The following is a 17,967-nucleotide window of genomic DNA, read 5'->3' as shown; positions in this document are numbered from 1 at the left end:
GATCGTGTAATAAACTGTGCAGACAACTATGATAAACTTCACAAAGATTTAGGCTAATGGAAAGGGTAGAAGGTGGCAGGTGTGATCTACTGCACAGTAGTGTGAGGTGGTACACAATGGTAGCAAGAACACGGAGAGGCATTATAAAATGAAGGGTTCAGTTCTAATAAGGATCAGGAATTCCTAAGCTGGATATCTGTGTCCAAGAAAGGCAGAATGAGAAAGTGGTTAAAAATCCATCCAGGTTCCTGAGTAATACAAAAAGAGACATAGACCAGAAAAGCAAGGAAGTTAGACAAAGTTTTATGCAACTTTGGTTTGACTTCAACTGGACCATTGTATCTAATTCTGGGCGCCCCTCTACAGAACGCATGTCAAGAGTTTAAGGAGGCTCACAAAAACATTCACATGAACAGTTTGAATGATAAGGGATTCCAGTTACATGGACAGATTGGTGAAGCTGGGAAAGTTGGGAAAGTAAAGCTGGCAAGACGATATTATAGACAAATCTATAATCATGTTGGATTATGTCGGGACAGAGTACATGGAGGGAAACTGAGCAGAAGGGTAAAATCAAGGAGATTTGACTTTAACATAGAGACCAACATTGACACAAATAAAAAAACAGCAGCATGTGATGGAGGCAGAATCAGTATTAATTTTCAACAGGGATTTGCAACAGGGAAGAGAGTATACTTTGCAGGGAGAGCAAGGCACATGGGATTAGGTCATTAGAACATGCAGGAGAATTTGTCTGCCTCTGTGCTGTCACAATGGAAAGTTCCTTCCCATTGACAGACCAAGTCTGAAAGCAGGAATGACCGGAAGAGGTAAACCTATCAGGGTATGAAAGCCTGCAAGATCTTGGGCGGCACGGTGGCACAGTGGTTAGCACTGCTGCCTCACAGCGCCAGGGACCTGGGTTCAATTCCCGCCTCAGGCAACTGACTGTGTGGAGTTTGCACGTTCTCCCCGTTCTCCCCGTGTCTGCGTGGGTTTCCTCCGGGTGCTCCGGTTTCCTCCCACAGTCCAAAGATGTGCGGGTCAGGTGAATTGGCCATGCTAAATTGCCCGTAGTGTTAGGTAAGGGGTATGGGTGGGTTGCGCTTCGGCGGGTCGGTGTGGACTTGTTGGGCCAAAGGGCCTGTTTCCACACTGTAAGTAATCTAATCTTCCCACAATGAGGTATCTGACTGGCCGGCATTTGGAATGAGGAGGTCCAATCAGAGGTCGACAGCTCCAGGGGCTGGAGATACCATGGAGCAAGCTGTGGCTGTTGCTGGTACAGCGCCCTCCCCAGACAAGGTGGAGAATTGCCTGCAAAAACAACATGCTCTTTGTGGAGGTATTGAGGCCTCATGTGATGGGTGTCACAGGGAGCAGGAGTTGGGGGGTGAGGGGTGTGACTCTCTGTGACCCACTCCTTGGTGCGTATATGCAGACCCTTCATCCATACATTCATCCACAACTGATAGTCTGCCCACATGAGTTAGCCAGTTGATCATTTTCACAAAGGGAAGGTGGTGGCCTCGTGGTGTTTCTGCTGGACTGTTAATCGAGATGCCCAGGTAACATTTTGGGGAGCTAAGTTCAAGTCCTGCCACAGCGGATCATGGAATTTAAATTTAATGGGAAAAAGAAATCTGATATTAAGAGTCAATAAATGACCAACATTGCCAGCTGTTGGGAAAACCCATCTGATTCTCTAATGTCCTTTAGGGAAGGAAACTGCCATCATTACCTGGTCTGGCCTACATGTGACCTCCAAACCCAGAGCAGTATGGTTTACTCTTCACTGCCCTCTGGACAAATTAGGAATGATTAACAATGCTGGCCTAGCCAGTGACGCCATCTTAGGAATGAATTTTAAAAAAACTTGAGCTCTTTACAATTTTGCGCAAGTTTTTTTTCCCTGTTTGCCTGAAAAGGAGATAAGCCAACTTTCCCAGGCATCACATTCATCCTACTGTGCCGCTGGTCTGGGTGTTAGAGCAATTGCTGCCTGGAATCCTGGTCATTCACTTAAACAACAACCATTGCACTTGCATGGACCACCAGCACAAAGTGCTTTGAGCATAGCCAGCTCAAAGACAAGGTTTTCTGTGATGCCACATCATGGGATCAGCTTAACCTCGGTCAGTAGTCAATGCATACAATGAAGCCACTGGAAATAAAAATCCAGAGAGATTTATGCATACCTTTGGTCCAACTCATCCATGCCAACCAAGTTTCCCAAACTAAATTGGTGCCATTTGCTTGCATTTGGCCCACATCCCTCTGAACCATTTCTATTCATATGCCTGTCCAAAATAGGATAAAACTTGTCATACTGATTTAGCTAAGAGAAAGTGAGGACAGCAGATGCTAGAGGTTAGAGTCGAGAACGTGGTACTGGAAAAGCACAGCAGGTCGGGCAGCATCCGAGGAGCAGGAGAGTCCGACATTTCGGGCATAAGCCCTGATGTCGATTCTCTGCTCCTCGGATGCTGCCTGACGTGCTGCGCTTTTCCAGCATCACACTCTCAATACTGGTTTACTGCGTATCTGCAAATGATCCGGATAGGTTGACGTATAAATGTTGCAAAGGAAACAATTGTTAAGTCTTTCTTTTAAGGAGTAGAATGACCTTTACAAGCTCATTAAGCAGAATGAAGGATTTGTTGTTTGTCCTTACATTGCTGATTCCGCCAATAAGCACTTCCCAGAGGTGACAGGGCATTGACAACTGGGTTCATCGTGATACATTCCCAGATTGTGACCTATCTCATGAGCGATATATTTAGCCACTTCTCGGGTGCTGGCCCATGTGTCCTGCAAATGGAACAGGGGTGACAAAGAAACAACATGGCATTCATTAACATGACACACCTTGTCATATAAAGCAACTTCCACACTTTGGTATAAGTTCACAATTTTTTATCTACATCTTTGAGATTTTATAGCACAAGCAAATTTTCTAACTCATCCAACCCGCAAAACCAATTAATTCTTTGTGGCTGGGGAGGGTTTAAACTAAACTGACAAGGTGAGGGACATCAGCGCATAGAACTCCAAAAAAGAAATAATGTGCATAAATTAAGATTATTGAAGATTGTTGAGAAGTAAATGGTACCTCATTAAATAGGAACTGACGCAGGTGGATTCCGAGGAATATGAAAACACACTTTAGCAAGAGTGCGTCGGACTTTGAGAGGGTGCAGGGGAGGTTTATTAAAATGGTTCCTGAGAATCTTTGAGGGTGGTTTAGATACAAGGTTCAGTTGGAAAGGCTGGGGTCATTCTTCTTGAAGTAAAAGCGACTTCTGGAAGATATAATCGAGGTTGCAGATTACATCAGGCTAGATAAGGTAATCAAGAAAATATCCTTTCTGTTAGCTGATGGCACAAAGACTAGAGGATGCTGACTTAAGGTTTTGGGTAAGCAATACAGGGAAACATGAGAAAGGACTGCTTCAAGCTATGAGTGGAAATGGCCTGGAACTCACTGCCCAAATAAGGGTGATGGAATCATTGATGAGGAGGTGATTTCAAAAGAAATTTGATGAACACTCAAAGGAAATAATGCTATCAATTTTCATATATACACTATAGAAAGGATCCTATATGGAGGTATCACAGCTTGATACAGCAAATGCTCTTCTCAAGACCACAACAAACTACAGAGAGTTGTGAACACAGCCCAGTGCATCACACAAACCAGCCTTGCATCCATTGACTCCATCGAGACATCCCCCTGCCTTGGAAAAAGCAGCCAATACAATCAAAGTCCCCTCCCATCCCAGTTATACTCTCTTCCACCCTCTTCCATCAGGCAGAAGATATAAAAGTTTGTATGAGAGACAGTGAGGACTGCAGATGCTAGAAGTCAGAGTCAATAGATGTGAAGCTGGAAGACTACAGCTTCAGAGAGCTTCTGAGGGCAGGAAAGTCAATGTTCCAGGCCAAAACCTTTCAGGACGAATAAAAGTACTGTACAAACAGATTCAAGAACAGCTTCTTCCCCACTGTTACCAGACTTTTGAACAGACCTCTCTCAAGTGTTAATTCTGATCTCTGTCTGTGCACTTTCTCTGGAGCTATGATACTGTATTCTGCATTCTGTTCTGTTACCCAGATGCACTTTATATGGTACAAGCTGCCTGTATAGCATGCAAAACAACACTTTTCACTGTATCTCGGTACATGTGACAACAATAAATCAATAGGGCAGTGGCACTGAAATTATTGCTCTGCAGGTTAGTGTCATGGTCTCGATCGGCCAAATGGGTGCTTCTGTAATGGAAGTGCCTTCATTCTCTTTACCTCCCTCTATTGTAAACATCTCTTCAAAGTTGCCTCATTATTTCCCTTTTCCTTCAATAGCTCTCTATACAAATAAATTTCCTGTAACCCGTCTCAAGATCATTCTTACTGATAATTTTAAACTGTCCTTGTCACTAACTTGTCCAAACAGAGGAACAGCCCAACCCTTCATTGATGAAGTGAATTTCATTTTAGCTTTCCGTGATCCAGTGAAGTAATTATTCTGGACCTGTCATTTACATAGAATTAAGACCAATGGGTATATATTTCCCTGCTCCCTGTTAAATGGTTGTTAAATGAAAAGACTTTCAAGGTCTTAATCCAACTTTAAGTGTGAATACACAGACAGCAGAAAACTGCCTTTAATTCTGCTCTGTTTGGCAAAAATCCTCAAAAAGAAGTCACGAGATGAGCAGGTGTGAGATCTGGAGTGTCACATTCTCTTATTGTCGGTGTGAGAACAGATTGCAAAAGGGGGGAGCTAAATGAGATGCAGCTGCATCAAACCCATGCTTAATCCCATCCTTCATGAGCGGAGTAATCATTGAACTGTGCTATTTCTGACCCTGCTCTCATTAACTTGTGATATAACTGACTTGTGATTCTGTTCACAGGGATGTGCCTGAGCCAGCCATCCCTAAATGCCCGAGAAGGGGTCAGCTGCCTGCTGGGAATCATTGGTACGTAGGTATACCAATAGTGAGAGGTGAGTGGTAGGTTCTAGGATTTCGATCCAACAAAACTGCAGGAAAGTTGACAACGTTCCAAGTCAGGACGGTAAATGGCTTACATGGGATCTTTCAGGAGATGCATTTAGCTGCCTTTTTGTTCTTTGCTGGTAAAGTTCATGGATTTAGGAAGTCCTGCTGAAGGAAACTTGATCCAATGCATCTTGTATATTGTAGCTAGTGATACCAATGTAAAGTCACCGTAGCCTTACAGACCACATCTCTTCCTTTTCATTAAGGAAAGAGAGAGAAAATTGGTGGTGAGTTTATTCTGAAGTCACCACGCAGGGGAGCAATTGAGAAGGAGAGTCCTTCATGGTAACCTCGGCCAGGGCAGGAATTGAACCCCCACTGTCGGTATTGCTCTGCATTGTAAAGCTAGCCAACGAAGTGACCCAACCCCCTAATGCCATTGTATGTTGGTGATGGAGACCGAGAATGTCTACGGTGGTGGATGGAGTTTTGATCAGGCAGGCTGCTCTGTGTTGAGCTTCTTGAGTGTGATTAGAACTTCACTCTTGGCCAGTGGAGAATGTTCTATCAGGGCCTTGACTTCTTTCTTCCAGGTAATGAATGCTTTGGGGAGTCGGGAGACAAGTTACTCGCTTCACACAGCATTCCCAGCCTCTGGCCTGACCTTGAAGGCACATTATTTATATGACTGACTCAGTTGAGTTTCCGGTCAATATTGATCAACCAAGAAATTGATGAGGGATTCAGTATTTTGCAAATTTCTCATGCTATGGCAACCATGTACCATCTCTTTATTTGGGTAGAGCAATAGAACATTACAGCGCAGTACAGGCCCTTCGGCCCTCGATGTTGTGCCGCCCCCTGAAACCAATCAAATGCAATGCCTAACATTATCAGGTGGATTGACCCTACTAAATTGCCAAATAGTGTCCAGGGACATGTCAGCTTGGAGGATTAGCCTTGGGAAATGCTAGGATAGGGGGAGTGGGTGTGGGTGGGATGCTCTTCAGAGATTTGTATGGACTCAAAGGGGCAAATGTCCTGCTTCCACGCTGGAGAGATCCTATCTGACCCACTTGTAACGGCTTACACAGTGCTTTACATGAGTCTCATTCAGGTTACATCTGATTCACACTTAATCTGAGCCATATCTTATATCCACTAACGCTGTATTGGATCTTAAACCCCATTTTTCAGAATTCGCCTCAAAAAGAATTAAACTTCACCCAAGCAGATTTGCCTGAACAACATAAGGCCATACCTTGACAACTCCTCCACTTCTCTCTTCTGAGCACATGGCATTCAGATAGGCTTGTCCCACTGACTCTTTAAAAGGCATGCCACTGAGGAGAAACAAAATAGTCAGGAAGATCATTCAGTGAAAATGTTGAAATACAAGGCACTACTGACTGCAAGGCACCCTCCTTATATAACTTCATGGTAATACTTCCATAAACAACTCATTGGTTCTGCAGTACTCCAGACCTGTGCTGAGGATACCCATCTACAACCACCAGCCTATTTTGATAATATTCTAAAGCAACAGCTCCCCTCAGTGGTGCAGCTGGGAGTTACATTTCTGTACAATCCAAAAATACCTCAGCGTTCATTACAGTCAATTTATGGCAATGCAGAAGGTATACTAAAAGTACATAGGTTTACAAATATTCTCTCCCCTTCCGATCCCACACCAAATGTATAGGAATTCAAGCCATCGAGACACAGGGTGTTAAGTGAAATTTTTTTTAAGGCCTTTGGTCTGAAACAGATCAAAGGATATGGATAGAAGAGTGAAGGTGAGTTATAGAGTCATTGAGATCTCGTTCCACCTGCCAGCACCCAGCCCATATCCCTCCAAACCCTTCCTATTCATATACCCATCCAAATGCCTCTTAAATGTTGTAATTGTACCAGCCTCCACCACTTCCTCTGGCAGCTTATTCCATACACCCTCTGGGTGAAAAAGTTGCCCCATAGGTCTCTTTTATATCTTTCCCCTCTCACCTTAAACCTATGCCCTCTAGGAGAAAGTGAGGACTGCAGATGCTGGAGATCAGAGCTGAAAATGTGTTGCTGGAAAAGCGCTATGCCCTCTAGTTCTGGACTCCCCGACCCAAGGGAAAAGACTTTGCCTATTTACCCTATCCATGCCCCTCATTTATTTTGTAAACCTCTATAAGGTCACCCCTCAGCCTCTGATACTCCAGGGAAAACAGCCCCAGCCTGTTCAGCCTCTCCCTATAGCTCAAATCCTCCAACCATGGCAACATCCTTGTAAATCTTTTCTGAACCCTTTCAAGTTTCACACCATCTTTCCAATAGGAAGGAGACTTGGAAGAGTATAGCTACTGTCCATTTGTGTGGGATAGTCACCAAGAATAGGACTGAATAGCCTCCTTTTTCACTTTTACAATTCCTTATCCAAAATGATGAGAATGAGGAGCTCACTACTGTACAGATTGGTTTAAGGGAATTCTGAAGATATATTTAAGGGGGAGCTGGTTAAACAATATAGGGAAGAGTCAATAGGTAACAAATTTAGATGAGGGTAACGTGAGCAAACGTTAAGAGGAAGTGATGGCCTAATTGTATTCTCAGTTGGCTAGTTGCCTAGCAACCCAGGTAATGTTTTGGGCACTTTGGTTCATCTCCTGTTTAGTAGAAGATGGCTGAATTTTATTTCAATAAAAGTTGAGAACCAATTGTTTGTCGGTGTCGCTGAAATCTTTGACAATTGTTGGAGGAAAAACGTCCATTTGGGTTACTAATGTGTTTTGGGGTCACCCTCACTCAATCTGGCCTAAACGTGACTCCAGACTCACGGAAGTATAGTTGCAAGTTAACTGGCTGGGGCAATTAGGGATGCATAATAAATTCTGGCCTAGCCAGTGATACCAGCATCCTGTCAATGAATAAAAAATGTGGCAAATGAACACTGGTTGGCCAAAAAAAGAGTCAGAGCAATTTACAATTTTAAAAAAACTACCTAACTATTCTAATCCTATTTTCTAACACTTAACCCATAGCCTGTTATGCATTAGCATTGCAAGTGCACATCTAAACACTTCTTAAATGTTATGAGGGTTTCTTCATCTTCCACCCTTATAGGCAGTGAGTTCCAGATTTCCACCATCCACCAGATGAAAAATCTTTTCCTCACATCTCCTCTAAACTTCCTACCCCTTATCTTCAATCCATCCCCCCGGTCATTGATCCCTCCATCGAAAGGAAACATCTCTTCTTGACTACCATTTCAATGCCCCTCATTATTGTCTCCTCCCAGTCTTTTTTGTTCCAGGGAAAACAACCGCAGTCGGTCCAATCACTCTGCATGACTAAACTCTCCAGCCCAGGGAGCAGCCTGGTACATCTCCTCAACACCCTTTCCAGTGCTATCACATCCTTTCCAAATCGTGGATCCCAGAACTGCACACAATACTCTAGCTGGGGCCTGACCAATGCTTTATATAGTTCCAGCAATAACATCCCTGCTGTCAGATGCCCCTGATGTCATCTAACAGAGTGCCATCCGCGAACAACCTCCCTGCTCTTAAACTCTATGCCTTGACTAATAAAGGAAAGTATAGTATATGCCTTCTTAAGCACATTATCCACCTGTCCTCTTACCTTAAGGGGTTGATCTACATGCACACCAATGTCCCTCTATCCTCGGTGCTTCCTCGGGTCCTACTTCTCATCATGTGTACCCCTGCCTTGTTTGTTCTGCCCAAGTGCATCACCTCACATTAATCCATATTGACTTCCTTTTGCCACTCGTCATCCCATTTGAACAGCCTGACTGAATCCTCCTCACTACTTACCACCGCATTCATTTACGTGTCTGGGAACTTCTTGTCAACCTGCTTACATTCAAGTCAAAATCATTTCTATAAACCATGAACAGTAAGGGCCGCAACAGTGACCCCTGTTCGATTCCACTGGAGACAGACTTTAAGTCAGAAAAATACTCTCAAACATACCCTCTGCTTCCTGCCACGCAGCCGATTGTGGATCCAATTAGCCAAATTTCCTGGGATCCCATGGTCTCTTAGCTTTGCTGTCAATCTCCCATGCGAGACCTTATTAAAAAGTCCTACTGAACTCCAAATAGACTACATTAAAAGCTTTGCCTTCGTCTAACACCAAAACTTCAATCAAATTGGGCCTATTTCTATCTAATTCTACAATTGATCAGTTAAGATCTAATTGAATGGTGAAACGGGGTCGAGGGGGCCACACCAACTCCTATGTTTTAAGTTCTTATGCAAGGCTCAACATTAGGCAGAAAGAAAGAAAAAGACTCATGTGGATCAGAAAAAAATAATCATGTCTAACAGCTTTTGTCTGTGCTGTAAAACTTTGCAAAGAAACATTGAGTGAGTGGGCAAAGGTCTGGAAGATGGGACACAATGTTAGTAAATGTGCAGTCATACATCTTGGAAGGAGTAACAGCAAAATAGATTATTACTTGAATGGTAAAAAGTTGTAGCATGCTGATTTGCAGAGGGATCTGGGTGTCCTTGTGCATGAACCATAGAAGGTTGGTCTGCAGGTACAACAGGTAATTAGGAAGGCAAACGGAATCACATCCTACATTGGTAAAGGGATTGAGTTTAAGAGTGAAGAGGTAGTGTTACAGCTGCATAGGGTACTGGTGAGGCCATACCTGGAGTGCTGTATGCAGATTTGGTCTCCTTACCTAAGAAAGGATGTACTGGCACTGGAGGGGGTGCAGAGGAGGTTCACTGGGTTGATTTTGGAATTGAGGGGGTTGGTTTATGAGGAAAGGCTGAGTAGACTGGGATTATATTCATTGGAATTCAGAAGAATGGTGGTGGGGGGGATCTTAGAGAAACATATAAAATTATGAAGGGAATCTATAAAATATAAATAGAGAAGATGTTTCCACTGGTGGGTGAGACTAGGACAAGAGGGCATGGCCTCAAGATTAGAGGCAGCAGGTTTAGCACTGAATTGAGAAGGAACTTCTTCACCCAGAGGGTTGTTAATCTATGGAATTCTTCGCCCAGGGACATAGTTGACGCTACTTCAGTAATCCCCTTAAAGGTAAGGTAGATACTTGTTTGAAAAATAAAGGAATTAAGAGATATGGTGAAAACATTGGAGCTGATTCCATGAAAAGATGAATCATGATCTCATTGAGCGGCAGAGCAGGCTTGAAGGGCCAAGCGGCCTACTCCTGCTCCTAGCTTATGTTCTTATGTTCTGATAAGAGTCCATGTAAATGAAAAGTGTGAGTGCTAATTCTCAGACTTCAGAATTGTCTTTTTTCTTATTCATCCAAAGGGCAAATGCATCACTGGCTAGGCCAGCATTCATTGGCCATCCTTAATTGGCCAAGGGCTGTTGAGAGCCAACCACATTGCTGTGGGTCTGGAGTCGCATGTAGGTCAGACTAGGTGAGGATGGCAGATGCCCTTTGTGCATGTCACTTGGTGCTTTCAGACCTGGAAAGTGCAGTTTCCCATGCGATGATGCCAGTCTGTCACCAGAAATCCATCCTCATTCCCAACACCCTCAAAGAGTTGTGCACCGGCACAGGCCCACAGTTACCTAACAAGTTGGGCGTTATCGTGGTGTATCCTTGGCAGAAGATCTTTGCTTCTCCACTTCATAAAATTAAGCAGAGCTTTTGAGGTATCCTGGCTAGAGCTAATCTTGTTTCTTGTTGTCCAAATTTCAATGCCAACGAGAAAAATCTGGATATTTAGCTCCTTGTAATAGATCTGAAAAAAACACAAGAGTGTGCTTAGCGCCTGTAAATCTTCCTTAGAGATTTTTACATAAGTCTTCAGTCTCTACCTGATCCCTTCATTATATCAGCAATGGAGCAGTCTTCACTGAGCTGGGTCCCAAACCCACGCTATATTTGACAGAGGTGTACAATGTTGTGAGAGGCCTGGTTAGACTGGATGCCCTCAGCCAAGGGGTCAGTGACCAGGGGGCATTGGGTAAAGGTGCACGGTAGAAGAATCAGGTGGACAATGAGGTAATAACTTTCCACACAGTAGGTAGAGAGGGCTAGAACTCAGCCTCTGAAAGGATAGTAGAGGCAGAAATTTTCAACTCATTTAAAAGGTGCCTGGATAAGCACCAGAGACTTTAGCACTGCTGCCTCACAGCACCAGAGTCCCAGGTTCGATTCCAACCTCAGGCGACTGTCTGTGTGGAATTTGCACATTCTCCCCGTGTCTGTGTGGGTTTCCTCTGAGTGCTCCGGTTTCCTCCTACAGTCCAAAGATGTGCAGGTCAGGTGAATTGGCCATGTAAGATTGCCCGTAGTGTTAGGTGCATTAGCCAGAGGGAAATGGGACTGGGTGGATTATTCTTCGGAGGGTCGGTGTGGACTTGTTGGGCCGAAGGACCTGTTTCCACACTGTAGGGAATCTAATCTAAACAAGAGCTGAGAAATGGGATTAGGTAAAGTGACCTCCCTCTGCGTCATAAACCTTTCTACATTTTCCTAAGGATTGATTTGATAGGGATGGGAGGTGATTGGCAGTGTATGGATTGCTGCTTTGGAGGGTCAGCATGGACATGATGGGTCAAATGGCCTTGTGTGCTGTAACAATTCTAGATCTCTCCCTCTGGTTCTGGTGTTTCAGTGAGAAATACACTACCTAAATGTAATGGTTGTTGTTGCTACAAGCACTACAGGGAGAGACACCACCCACCCAAGAGCTTCAGCAATACCTAATCTGGACAGGCAATAAATTCTGACATTGCTGGAATAATTAACCAAAACTGTAACAGTTTTGCAGACTGGGGGAGTTACTGAAATTTTCTGTCCATTATATAGTCCCAAATCTATTTGGTTGTCATGGTTACTTGAGTGGAAGGTTAATGTGAAACACTCCAACTCCCTAGCGACCCATAGTGTTGATGCCAAGTAATTACAAAAAAAGTGGGGCTGGATTTGGTTTGTTTCTGATTAAGAGACAGAGGTTGTGAAATATCATCAGATTGTTTTGTTGTTGAATATACATTCTTTCGTTCATTTTTTGTTTCCCAAGCATGGCACTATTTTTGGAACGAATACAACTACTCAAAGAAACGTTAAAGATCGACAACATTTTAGTTTCAATTCACTGATCATTTTTCATTTGCTCTCTCGACTCCAAACCCTACAGCGGTCCCCGTGCATTCAGCATGTTGGATTAACACCCCTGGTATTGCCTCTCACTCCAACTCATTCCTTTCTGGGACTCCTCAACTTCTGAAATCCACTCTTCTTCCTATTACTGTACATATATATTCCCTTAAAACACAAGATTGGCTGTTTTGAGTAGGAGGAAGTGAGGATTGCAGATGCTGGAGATCAGAGTCTAAGAGTGTGGTGCTGGAAAAAACACAGCCGGTCAGGCAGCATCCGAGGAGCAGGAGAATTGATGTTTCGAGCATAAGCCCCTTCATCAGGATTCTCATGGCTGTTTTGAGTTACCTATTTGCTGCCCTGTTATTTTCCTATTCTGATCTTAAGACTGCCCAGTAGGAAAAGCATTATTTCCATTACCTGATTAACATGATGAGCAAGTGTAATTAGTCGTTCCTGGGTCTTTCTGAGGTCCCTTCCAGTTCGGAGGAACTGTGGAAAACAAAGCGATAGTGAGTGGTAGGACTGTCTTCCTGCAGAGAATGTCAGTAATGCAATTTTGAAGAGATTTTGTCTCATTCCCTGCGAGAGCAGTTCTCAGCAAAATTTAAAACAGGGCAGCTTTTCATTCAGCAGCGCAAAACTTTTGCATATTCCCCACACAATCCACACTCCTATGTTTCTCACACCTCATCAACGTTTTTTTTCAACTCACTCTCTCTTTAGGATGATATCAAAACAAGCGAATTTGTGACTACGAACACGTGGGTAATCTGCATTGGAAAAGCTGGTTTATCTTGAATAGGGCATTGGGGTATCATTACAGCCAATATTGCCTTCAATTTCTATTTGCTTTCCTGCAGCCAAGTGACCAGGTTGGGTATTCGGATCAGAAAGGTAAACTGATTTCTCCTCTCATCCTCCCTCCACCACCACCCCTATCCCCCTCCAACTCCTCTTCCCGCTCCAGCCCACTGTGCTGCCATACCTACTCCCCAAGTTGCTTTAACCATGGGATGCTAACACAAACTTTTGGATGTTGCCAGATATGGAAGGTACAAAGAAAGACTGTATAGGATGGAACTTCTTTCACTGGAGTGTAGGAGGTGGAGAGGTGACCTTATAGAGGTTTATATAATAATGAGGTAGGATTAATGGTAGGTGGCTTTTCCCTAAGATGGGGATTTCAAGACAGAAACAGGGGAATATATTACGGGGAACAAAGAAATGGCAGAAGAATTAAATGGGTACTTCAGATCTGTGTTCACTGGGAAAGACACAAGCAATCTCCCTGAGGTAACAGTGGCTGAAGGACCTGAACTTAAGGGAATCTATATTTGCCAGGATTTGGTGTTGGAGAGACTGTTAGGTCTGAAGGTTGATAAGTCACCGGGGCCTGATGGTCTACATCCCAGGGTACTGAAGGAGGTGGCTCGGAAAATCGTGGATGCGTTGGTGATTATTTTCCAGAGTTCGCTAGACTCGGGGTCGGTTCCTGAGGATTGGAGGGTGGCTAATGTTATACCACTTTTTAAGAATGGTCGGAGAGAGAAAGCAGGAAATTATAGACCAGTTAGTCTGACCTCAGTGGTGGGAAAGATGCTGAAGTCTATTATAAAGGATGAAATTACGGCACATCTGGATAGTAGTAACAGGATAGGACAGAGTCAGCATGGATTTATGAAGGGGAAATCGTGCTTGACTAATCTTCTTGAATTTTTTGAGGATGTAACTCTGAAGATGGATGAGGGAGATCCAGTAGATGTAGTGTACCTGGACTTTCAGAAAGCTTTTGATAAAGTCCCACACAGGAGGTTAGTGAGTAAACTTAGGGCACATGGTATTGGGGGCAAAGTACTAGATTGGATTGAAAATTGGTTGGCTGATAGGAAACAAAGGGTAGTGATAAACGGCTCCATTTCGGAATGGCAGGCAGTGACCAGTGGGATACCGCAGGGATCTGTGCTGGGACCGCAGCTTTTTACAATATATGTTAACGATATAGAAGATGGTATCAGCAATAACATTAGCAAATTTGCTGATGATACAAAGCTGGGTGGCAGGGTGAAATGTGATGAGGATGTTAGGAGATTACAGGGTGACCTGGACAAGTTAGGTAAGTGGGCAGATGCATGGCAGATGCAGTTTAATGTGGATAAATGTATGGTTATCCACTTTGGTGGCAAGAACAGGAAGGCAGATTACTACCTAAATGGAGTCAAGTTAGATAAAGGGGCAGTACAGAGAGATCTGGGTATTCTTGTACACCAGTCAATGAAGGCAAGCATGCAGGTACAGCAGGTAGTGAAGAAAGCTAATAGTATGCTGGCCTTCATAACAAGAGGGATTGAGTATAGAAGCAAAGAAGTTCTTCTGCAGTTGTACAGGGACCTGGTGAGACCACACATCGAGTACTGTGTGCAGTTCTGGTCTCCAAATTTGAGGAAAGACATTCTGGCTATTGAGGGAGTGCAGCGTAGGTTCATGAGGTCAATTCCTGGAATGGAGGGATTACCTTACACTGAAAGACTGAAGCGACTAGGCTTGTATACTCTTGAGTTCAGAAGACTGAGAGGGGATCTGATTGAGACATTTAAGATTATGAAAGGATTGGACACTCTGGCAGCAGGAAACATGTTTCAGCTGATGGGTGAGTGCCGAACCAGAGGACACAGCTTAAAAATAAAGGGTAAACCATTTAGGACAGCGATGAGGAGAAACTTCTTCACCCAGAGGGTGGTGGTTGTGTGGAATGCTCTGTCCCAGAGGGCAGTGAAGGCCCAGTCTCTGGATTCATTTAAGAAAGAGTTGGATAGAGCTCTCAAAGATAGTGGAATCAAGGGTAATGGAGATAAGACAGGAAGCGGATACTGATTAGGAATGATCAGCCATGATCATATTGAATGGCAGTGCAGGCTCGAAGGACTGAATGGCCTACTCCTGCACCGATTGTCTATTGTCTATTGTCTATTTAAAAGGCACTTACATAAGTACATAAATAACAAAGGTTTGGAGGAACATGGGCCCAGTGCAGGTAGGTGGGACGAGTTTAGTTTGGGATTATGATCGGCATGGACTGGTTGGATTGAAGTATCTGAAGTTTCTGTGCTGTACGACTCTATGACTCAGACCAGGGATCAAATCTTGCATTCTGTGCCTGTGCATTACACGTAAGCCACTCAGTTATCAGGCCAGAAGCTCCTTGAGTTGAAGGGATGGGTATTCAGGGATGTGCGGTGGGAGTACAGATTTTCCATAACCTGTTTGAACAGCAGTGTTAGGCTGAGGGCCTGAATGGCCTTGACCCAATAAAAAAAACTTACCTCTTCTCTGTCAGCCACCAGGAAGAGCTCGATGCTGAGGTTGGCGTTCCGACTCTGCTCAAGAGAAAGGAAGAGGAGGAACACAATGGTGAATGTATGTCCCTGCTACTCTCCTTCTTACACACAGAGAGAATTATCTGCAGTTCTGCTATTATGTCTCCTGGAAACGTTAGAAAATTTATCATGTGCATTTAGATACACAAAGGGTTTTATCTCGTGGTTTTATCACACAGTTTATTAATTCAGTAATGCAGGTAACGTTCCGGGGACTTGGGCTCAAATTCCACCGTGGATGAAATTTAAAATCAATTAGAATCTGGAATTAAGAGTCTAAAATTGACCATGAAACCAATGAGTGAGGCGCATTTTGGTCATGCCTGGCCATGCGTTGCATCCTCGCTGCTTCCCTGGAGCAACGTCGCTTGTGACTGTGGAGACCAATGCTGGAGTGACAGTCCCGGCCGCAGAGGTCACGTCTGTATGTGGTTGTTGATCTGCTCGAGTTGCTGCACTCCTTCCTGCATGTCCACTTGTCTGCTGCAGCGCTCATCAGCTTCTTTTCCCCTGTTTTGAGGTGTTGGTTCAGGGTGCTTCTCCATCTCATGAGGTCAGCTGTAAGCCTTTCCCAGGACTCTGTAACGATATCAAATGCCTTCATGTCCCTCATGCAGATGGCCCTGTAGCAGAGCTGGGGATGCCCAGTTGGTCTCTTCCCAGATGCTAGCTCTCCGTAGAGCTTATCCTTTGGGATGCAGCCATCCTCCATGCCGTGGACATGACCCAGCCAGTGCAGTCTCTGCTGCCTGAGCAGAGTGTTCATGTTGGGAAGGCCAGAGTGAAATAGGACCGCTGCGTTGGACAATCTTTCTTGCCAGGGATATGCCAGATACTCCTCAGGTGGAAGATGTTAAGTCTCCTCTCCCATCTGGCGTATGTAGTCCACGTTTCACTGCCATACAACAGTATGCTTATGACTCAGATGTTGTAGACTGATATTTTTGTCTTCGCTGTCAGCTTGGGATTTGTCCATATTCAAGTTGTGAGGCGAGCAAGAGTTGAGGCTGCTTTCCTTATCCTCTTGTTGATCTTTGTGTCCAAGGAGAGGTTCTCAGTGATGGTAGAGCCAAGGTATGTAAACTGACGAATGATGTTGAGTTTGTAGTCATTGATGGTGATGACCGATAGTGCCTCTGTGTTCTGTTTCAGGACGCTCAACCATTGTTGTTAAAAACCCATCTGATGCACTAATGTCCGTCAGGGAAGGAAATATGCAGTTCTCACCTGATCGGGCCTACATGTGACTCCAGGCCCACAACAATATAGATATTTCTTAACTGCCCTCTGGGCAATTAGGGACGGTCAACAAACGTTTGCCTAGCCAATGATGTTCACATCCTATCAATAAATTGTGAAAAGGCAGCTGTTCTTACAACCTACAGTCCTACAAACCTGCAAACCTACAGACTCCCATAACTACCTGAACTACACCTCCTCCCACCCAATATCCTTCCAGAACTTGGGGATGTAGCTTTAAATTGAGGGGTGGTAGATATAGGACAGATGTTAGAGGTAGTTTCTTTACTCAGAGAGTAGTAGGGACATGGAACACACTTCCTGCAACAGTAGTAGACTCACCAACTTTAAGGGCATTTAAATAGTCATTCGATAGTCATATGGATAATGGAATAGTGTAGGTTAGATGAGCTTCAGAGTGATTTCACAGGTCGGTGCAAGATCAAGAGATGAAGGATCTGTACTGTGCTGTGATGTTCTATGTTCTATGTTCTAACTTCATCCCATTTTCTCAATTCCTCCACCTCCACCGCATCTGCTCGGACGAGGAGACATTCTATTCGTGAGCATCCCAGATGGCCGCCTATTTTGAACAATGTGCTTTTCCTCCCTCCATCATCCAGACACCCCTGCACTGCACTACCTCCATTCCCTGTTCCACCACTCTAAACCCCCCCCCCGAGTGCAATAAAGCCAAGTTCCCCTTGTCCTCACCTATCATTCCACCAGTGTCTGCATCCAACGCATCATCCCTTAAACACTTTAGCTAACTCCAAATAGACCCCCACCACCAAGAACATCTTTCTCTCCCCATCCCTCTCTGTCTTCTGCAAGGACCATTCCCTCTAACAGTCCTTGGTTCACATCACTCTCCCCAATAACTCCCTCTCCTCTCGCCACCAAACCCCCAGGTACCTTCCACTGTAACCAGAAAAGATGCAAAACCTGCCGGTTCACCACCCTCCTCACCTCCATCCAGGGGCCCAAACAGTCCTTCCAGGTGAGACAGAGGTTCACCTGCCTCTTTTTTAACCTTGTTTACTGCATCAGGTGGTCTTCTCTACATTGGAGAGACCGAACGTAAATTGAGGGAGCAGTTCGCCGAGGATCTCAGCTGGGCCACAGGGGCTGATGGGACCTCCCAGTCATCACCCCTTTCAATTCCCCTCCCATTCTCTTTCTGGCAGGACCATCCTTGGCCTCTTCCATTGCCAAAACAAACCACAGTTCCTAT

This window comes from Hemiscyllium ocellatum, chromosome 1 (genome assembly GCF_020745735.1).
Source record: "Hemiscyllium ocellatum isolate sHemOce1 chromosome 1, sHemOce1.pat.X.cur, whole genome shotgun sequence".
Taxonomy (NCBI): Eukaryota; Metazoa; Chordata; class Chondrichthyes; order Orectolobiformes; family Hemiscylliidae; genus Hemiscyllium; species Hemiscyllium ocellatum.
Note: the sequence above shows the minus strand (reverse complement) of the source record.